Below are 8,686 nucleotides of genomic sequence, written 5' to 3' on the forward strand. Positions count from 1 at the left end.
ATCTTGACATCTATTTTGTTTGAAGTTATTGTAGCTACTTCAGATTTCATTTGATTCAGTTTGATATGATCTATCTTTATCTTTTTATGTTTGTCCTATCCATGCCTTTACATTACAAGTGAGTATTTTGTAGACAGCAGAGTTGTGTCTTGTTTTTTTATTCTGTTTTAAATTCTTTGTCTTTCAACTAGTATGTATAGATCATTTAAATTTAAGGTTATTGACAATTTGAATTAAAATCTACCATCTCTCTAGCTGTTGTCTGTTCTATTTTTATTTTTCCTCCTATTCTTTCTTTCCTGGGTTTTATTAGGAATTTTTAAATGATTCTATTTTATCTCCTCTATTGACTTATTATGTGTATTCCTCCTAAAAATTATTTTTACCTCTTTAAAAAATTAACCTAAATCTACTTTCAAATGAGGTATTTGCAAGGACGTTGTAACAGTATATTCCCAAATCCTTCTTCTCATTCCTTCTGCTACTGTTATACAGAAAACAATATTGTATGGTTTTGTATGTATGTAGAGTATTGTTATACTCTCAAAGTCATTCATCTTTTAGAGTAACTTAAAATAAGAGAAAAACATTTTATTTTACCTTTACATATTCCATTTCTAAATCTCTTCAGTTCTTTGTGTAGAGCCAGGTCTATGACCTGTGTCATATTCCTTCTATCCAAATAATTGTTTTTCTACTTTGAGTGAAAACGGCAAGAAAAGCAAGAACCTTAAAGAAGATGATGTGTATTTATGGCACAAACATTTACAATGTCTTATTAAAATCATAAACAGAGTGAAAGAGAATGACAAATGAAGAGAAAATGCCTGCAAGCTCTAATACAAATGTTTTACATCCTATTATAAAGTATAAGATAGACAAACCTCCTGTGGTAGATGTTATTGACACCTCAGCCAAGTTCTCTTTGACTGCCTCAGTAACCAATCCATAGTTGCTGTGAGTAATCAGCTAAGCACCAATCACAGCTACCTTCTTCTCTAGAAAATTGCCCTTGGCCCAAGGGAGCTGCCCCACCCAGAGTCAATATGCGCTGACTCCCCCCAACCTCAACCAATGACAAATTGACATCAGTCCCTGGACTTACGTTGGAATTAATTCTGTGGTGCAACTTGTGCTCCAGAGCTTCCCTGTGGGATCCAACCAAAAGTCTCCAGCCAAGACCACAGTCTTTCTCAGAACATGCTGTGGAACCAACTTCTCTTACTGCCCTTCTCCTGTGAGAATTCTTTCCAAATTCTCCATTCTGAGCCCAAGTTTCTGGTTCTAGAGAAACCAAACCAAGACACCACACTAGAAAACTTAGTAAAAGCTCATAATAGACAATTCACAGAAGTCTTAGTCCAAGTGTCTTGAAAAATAGAGCCTAAGGCAAAACTTTACCTACTAAGGTTTTACAGTAATCCTACAGCAGCAAGAGCAAAGTGTTACAACAAGTTTAGCCTAAAGCTGCCTCCTTATGTATTTTAAGTTCAGCCTAAAGGTTTCTCTGTACATCGTGAACTACAAACAAGTGGAGGTACAGATCATAGCCTACACTTGTACCAATCACTGAGTTTTGGCCAAATGTAGCCAACTGTTTGAACCGTGTTCAGTTAAGGCAAATGCGGGGCTGTCACCAATCCAGCTGTTTTTGTGCTTACTCCTATTTTCTGTATGTCACTTTCCTTTTTTCTGTCCATAAATCTTCTTCCTCTACATGGCTGCACTGGAGTCTCAGAATTTACTCTAGTTTGGGAGGCTGCCCAGTTCACGAATCTTCTTGGCTCAATCAAATTCCTTTAAATTTAATTTGGCTGAAGTTTTTCTTTTATCAGATGGCATCAGAAATTGGATCTAAAGTAGAGCTTCTAATGACCCCCATGAGCACTGCGTGACCAAGGGAGGTACCCGCTGGACCCATTGTGTCTGTTGCTCTCTCAGAGCAGCTAGAGAATATGGTTAAGTTCTCGCTCGGATTCTGAGGCTCCACAGATTTGTGTTTTGAACGCTCTGAGTTTCTTTGAGCAAATTTCTGATCCAAGCTGGATTTGGAAGTCGCGACAGACACTGGACTGGGTCCAAGATCAGAATGGATCCCGTAATTAACTGGCTTGGATCCAGTTAGAGGTCTCTCACATCTGACTCAGTCAGAAAGAAACTGGTAGTAAATGGCATAATTGCAGGGGGTGTAAAATTTGGCTTTTGGAAATTTGCAGGGATTTTTGTGTTCTACCCCTTTGTTTCATTTTTCTTGTGCACTTAAATAGGAATAGAAATCAGTGGCTAAGTTGGTCAAGGGAACCTGAGAAAGCCCAATATTTCAGATAAAAATGGGATCTTTAATTTCTGAAGAACTGAATTCCTTCCAGCTTACACACTAGGCCCCGGAAGCAGCAGAGTCTTACAGAAATGGCAAAATCTTACTAAAGATAACTTACAGTAGAACATTCCAAATAACACTGCACTGAAGTGCATTTGAAAATGTGGGCTCCCAAATTAGTCTCATCTATGGATGCCTATTGATATGCAGAAGCTTCTAATAAAAGCTCAATTTTTTATTTAAAGACTTTACAAAAGCCAAATAAAAAGGTTAAGCAATTGATTTTTTAAAAACTCAAACTTAGTTTTTTAAAAACTTAGTTTTTAAAAAACTAAGCCAAAAGTAACTAACCTTTTGGCTTAGTTACTATGTCAATCCAAAGGATATAGACTGCAGCACCAATTGGCTGACTTTGGGTAAGTAGTGGGGTACATTTTGCCTGGAAACCTGGATGGGTTTGGGTTCAAGGCCCAACTTAGGAAAGTCAGAGTCCCTGGTAAGATGTAGGGGGTTAGAGGCTCTCCCCTCAGTAAAATCCCTCTTTGTTAAAAGTGGATTTGGCACTATAGGGTGTTAATGGCTATTCTCTCTGGATTAATCTGCCTTGCCCTTTTTGTTAATGACAATGGGTGACCGGATTAGGCAAGGAAAGGACCATGGGATATGGGAACTTTTCCCTCCCCAAAGGGGGAAACTTGAGAGCTCATGGGACTGGAAGAAAAGATCCCTTTGTGACTGATGAGTGGCTGCCTGAACTTTTGATTCAGCAATGCTGCAATGGGTGGGTCTTTCTCTGGCTTCTCTCAGCTCCTTGCCTTCCCTACCCTGCCACAGGCAGTGCTTTTCTCCCTTTCTCTCCTTTCTCTTTTCTATCTTTTTTGTTACTTGGGGCAACTGTCTGCTTTTTCATCATTTCCAGAGACCACATGTTGAAACTCCTGGTCAGAAAATCATTCCACCTGACTCTGAGTGGATCAAAGATGACAGACGGGGCCCAACCGGGGGCAAGTTTGAACCTTGCCAGTTTGATGTTCAGTGCTAGGCAGAGTGTTGTTTTGCCACATGTATTTTACCCTGGCCAGAATGGAAAATATTAATTCGATTCCCCCATGCAACACCTCAGGTGGCGTCTTACAAAATTGAGAGGCTTCTGCCTGTGGGTCCATGAAACCAAAAAAGATGATTTTCCTTTGTATTGCAGCTTGGCCCCCAGGGCTATGGTGCAGCCAGTAGGGTCACTAGGGTGACTCAAGGAAAGGGAACCCAGAAACGTGGCATGCCAGCAAAAATGGTAAGGATTTCTTACCAGTCAGACTTCTGGCCTCTCTGTCTCTTTGCAAACCAGTTGTAGGAACGGTAAAAATCACTGTCTGCTCTGCAAAATTTTAATTAATAAGAAAAAAGATTCATGAGGGTAATCTTAAGCTGTAGTGAATCTGGTTTACTTTGTGCTAAGAATTTGTCTTTCTGTGTTGTTCTGTCATAAAAAGAGGTCCTTAGGATAGAATGTGGGCCTAAACTCACTGTTCAAGCCAGCCCGGCAAACTGGTCAAGTACACGCTTTGCTGCAGGTGCCTGAAACAAAAAAAGCTAGTTGAGATTTCCCTCCTATCTTGTTTTATGTCCTTGGGAGCTTCACCCTATAACCACATGGTGGTAGTTTCTCTTGGTCTCTGCCATCCAGGAAACAGGAATTTTGGGGTTCATATCATAGTTAGCTCTAAAAATTATCTTAATCAGTTAAAAGCTATTGCAAGCTCAAAAGTGACTGCTTTCAGCTCCTTCTGGGAAGACCAATGGAAACTGCCCAATGCTTAGCTTGGTGGCTAAGGCTTTATCTTTTCACAGTGGTGGCCAGGGCTCAAATCCTGGCTTAGGGAATGAGTCCTTTCTCGTTCGATATCTCTGTGACTTTTGCCATTTATTGATTCCTTTCCCCTTTATGAACAACTTCTGACTTCCCATCTTGAATTTTCCTTTCTCTGAGGACGTGGGAGGTTACCTTTGGTAAGTTCAAAAGCCAGAAATAATTTTTGTTTGTTCTGGCTAGAGTCTAGCAATAAGATATTTGGTTAAAAGTCAGCTTAATTAAAAGTAGATATTCAAGCTATAGGTGTATTTGAAAGGCCTTCATGGTTTTTTCTATTCTTGGATCTCGTTTTTTTCAGGAAAACATTTTTTTTTTCTTTTCAGCCATTTGAATTGTTTTTCTTCATTTGTCTCCTTGCCACTCTTGATGCACACATGAGAGGAACTTCGGAAAGCCTGGGACTCCTTGGGAAAAACAGGAGGTGCCACAGACCCTGTTTTGGGAAAAACCTTTGTTTTCCCCATGAAACCTCAAGAATTAAGGCTAAATATACTTTTGGGGATAGCTAATGTCAGTTATGGGGGAATACATGGCTCTTTGCACATTTGGATCAGAGAAGCATGCTCTTGGCCACCTAGAAGGTATGGAAATGTCCCCATCCCCCTGCCCCCACTGAGAGATGACTCCCATGGGAGATCGGCTGATTTCCTCTTTTTATGACTCCCATGGGAGATCGGTTGAGTCACTCTTTTTATGACTCCCATGGGAGATCGATTGATTCCCTCTTTTTATGACTCCCATGGGAGATCAGTTGATTCCCTCTTTTTTGGGTAGGGGGAAGGATCCAGGATCTGGTATAAAAATAAGACCCTTAATTTTGGGAATCTCTTTTGCCCTCAGGATGTGCCTGCTAATTAGGCCCTAGAAACTGACGTCTTCCTAGCCCTGTTTTTCCAAGGACTCCACTCTGAAGCCAGTAATCCAATTAAGAAACTTGAAAACTGGCAAATGAAAAGTCTTATCAATACTGGATCCTCCTGTTTTTCTGTGTATTTATATGTGTTGTGTGTGTGACATTTATAAATAAAAGAGCTCTGATTAATTATCTTAATAATAAGCACTTAAATCAATTTTTTTTCAGAAAAATAAAAGCGGTAATGCCTTTTACTTTACGTGACTGTAGTAAGCTTTGGGAAATAAAGAGTTTTAAATACTATTGGTAAAATAAAGATAGTTGGTCTAAATTAGGCAGGTCAGACATTAGGTTTGCTAAATTCTTTAAGGTAATAAACTGCTTCTTTAACTTTTGAAAATTGTTCAACGTAACTGCTTTGGAGCCATTAGATTCCAGGTAAGGTCTGGAGACATGTGGAGTTAGTCAAGCCCCTGGCTATGCTAAAAAAAAAGTCAGACTTTATCTGTCTGGGCCCTAGGCTTCACACCTAGTACATAATTAAAATCCACTTAGTAGGTTTTTCACCAAAAATAAAAATCACTAAGAGTTAACATTGTAACATGTAAATAAGACTACTGAAAAAACAGTTTTACATGCAAGCTGTGTGAGTAAGGTGAAATGTGCTTTTGATAAAAGATTATAAGAAAACATGGGAATGTGTGTGTTTTCTTTTTGTTGTTCGTTTTTTGTTTGCCTAGATTAAAGGGCTAATGGACTGTTTTAAGTTAGAAAGGATATAGCTGAAGGTTTGAGCAAGTTGTGGAAGGTTTGTGAAAAATTAATCTTGTAAAAGAAATTCTGTGTGTGAACATATTGGCTAAATTTAAAGGGGTATTATACAGGTTTTCCATAAACTGAACATTGGAATAAAAGCACAACAAGGTTCTCTTAGAGCACTGATCTCTTCAACAAAAATTTGTAAAGGGTTATTAAAGGTTTATGAAAATCTCACCTTATGGTCAAACTGATTAAAATAGGATAGATTTGTCTATAAGATGTTATTAAAAATTGGGGTTGACATTAATAGTACACTAATGCAAGGGTGAAATTTGGCTTTCTCTCTTGAGTAAGACTTTCATAGAATATTAAAGACAAATGAAAGATTTTTGTTTGCCTTTTGAATAAACCACAGGAAAAAGAAGGAAAAGAAAAGAGACAGATTGTTTGGAAAGCTAAGTCTTCCCTCTATCAATGAGTAAAGGTTTTTGCCTTTTTTTTTTTTTTTTTGAGACGGCGTCTCGCTCTGTCGCCCAGGCTGGAGTGCAGTGGGGCGATCTCGGCTCACTGCAAACTCTGCCTCCTGGGTTCACGCCATTCTCCTGCCTCAGCCTCCCGAGTAGCTGGGACTACAGGCACCTGCCATCATGCCCGGCTAATTTTTTTGTACTTTTTTTTAGTAGAGACAGGGTTTCACCTTGTTAGCCAGGATGGTCTCGATCTCCTGACCTCGTGATCCGCCCGTCTTGGCCTTCCAAAGTGCTGGGATTACAGACGCGAGCGACGGCGCCCGGCCAGGTTTTTGCCTTTTTAAAGATTCCAGGTAATAATAGTGACCTGTGGTGACCTGGAATTCTATTTTGTAATAGCAAGTGTTTTAAACTTTTAACGTATCTGACAGGCTTCCTACAATCAAATTTCAGCTTCAAAATGGTCTTTTCTGACCTCTAACTTTGGGATGCAACAGAGAGCCCCTGAAGCATCCCGAAAGAGAGGTAAACAGGATTATTTGACATGTTAAGTTACATGGGAAGCATTGTCAAAATAAAAAATAATGTTTAACCCTCTTTAGGTTACATTTTAGTGAATGTTATTAATATATGTTCCAAGTTGAATGGAATGTCTAAAATTCTAAGATGTCCAAGTATATGCTATCAATCATAATTATGGTTAAGTTATTGCAGACCACAGAAATAACCAAATTTCTTTGTCAATTTTGTCTTTATCACTAGTCATTTCCGCAGTTAATTGCTTAATGCTGATGCAGTTTCTGGAAACTTCGTAAGCATGGAAAAAAATCCGAGAATACGGTGTCTTTTAGGAGGTTCATGAAATGATGGAAAGGACCCTCAAAAGCACCTTTGAACACAGGTTTGTTTTCTTTCTTTCTTTTTTTTTTTTTTTTTCGAGACTGAGACTCGCTCTGTTGCCCAGGCTGGAGCGCAGTGGCATGATCTCAGCTCACTGCAACCTCCACCTCCTGGGTTCTGCAGGGAAGGGAAAGAGTAGAGTAGAGAGTAGCCATACGTTAAAGTATTTGGCGTGGGGATAATTTTAAAACAGATGTTTCCGTTTGGGGCATTTACCTGTTTAGCTTTGGCGTCCCCTCATTCGCTCAACCGAGTGTTTTTCAGATTGACCGCTAGGGGGCAGAAGAGTATGGGAAAATAAGAGGGCCATAAACTAGACTGAAGCTGTTATCTTAAAAATAGTTCAGCAATAAAGAAATGCCCAGAAATAATGAGTAATATATCACAATCCCCTTTATATTTTTACCTACAACTTTAAAGATCTTATTTTCAATCATCATAATTTATAATATTGTTAAGTAAATTATTTCTAAATTATGAATAAACTTTCCTCAAAAATTAGTATTTGAAGACACTTTTTAAAAAAAGGTTAAGAAAACTATCATGACTTAATATTTCTTCTGATACTGATCAAGAAGTGGAAATTTTTTTTAAATTGTTGAAAAAACCATTATATCATTCGAACTCTGTAAGAATATTAATTAGATTTTGGTCTAGAAAGAATCTAATAATAGAAATTTCAGAACCATTACTATATGATATGGTTTGGCTGTATCCCCACCCAAATCTCATCTTGAATTGTAGCTCCCATAATCCCTGTGTGTCATGGGAGGTACCTGGTGGGACGTAATCGAATCATGGGGGGCAGGACTTTCCTGTGCTGTTCTCATGACAGTCAATAAGTCTCACGAGATCTGATGGTTTTATAAAGAGAAGTTCCCCTGCACATGGTCTCTCTTGCCTGCTGCCATGTAACACATCCCTTTGCTCTTTCTTCATCTTCCACTATGATTGTGAGGCCTCCCCAGCCATGTGGAACTGTGAGTCCATTAAACTTTTTTCTTTTATAAATTAACCAGTCTTGGGTATGTCTTTATTAGCAGCATGAGAACAGAGTAATGCATTATACCTAACTTCTTCCATAAGTCATAAAGTAAAATACAGCATCTTGAACAATTTTGTTCAGGCCATAGTGCAGGATTGTAATTATTTGACTTGCATGTGACATGAGAAAAGCAATTTCATTACTTTACAATGATATTTGGTAGATAACTGACACACAGAAGATTCATAATAAATAACCATTTCCTTAACTCTTAGTCCCCTGGGTGATTAATTGTGATATATAAGATTATGGCCCCCAAATAAATCTCTCTAGTCTTTTCAGCTCTACACAGATCTATCCATTTATTGGACAGTCCTCAATCTGATTGTTCAAAGGCATCTCAACATCAAAACGTGCCAACTGGAAATCTCCTCCTCTTCCATCCACTACCGAAGCTTTTTCCTCTACCAGCTTATATAGGCCAGAATGTAAGAAATGATCCTGGAATTTTCGTTTTTTCTCATCCACA

The sequence above is a fragment of the Pan troglodytes genome, chromosome 5 (assembly GCF_028858775.2).
Source record: "Pan troglodytes isolate AG18354 chromosome 5, NHGRI_mPanTro3-v2.0_pri, whole genome shotgun sequence".
Classification (NCBI taxonomy): Eukaryota; Metazoa; Chordata; class Mammalia; order Primates; family Hominidae; genus Pan; species Pan troglodytes.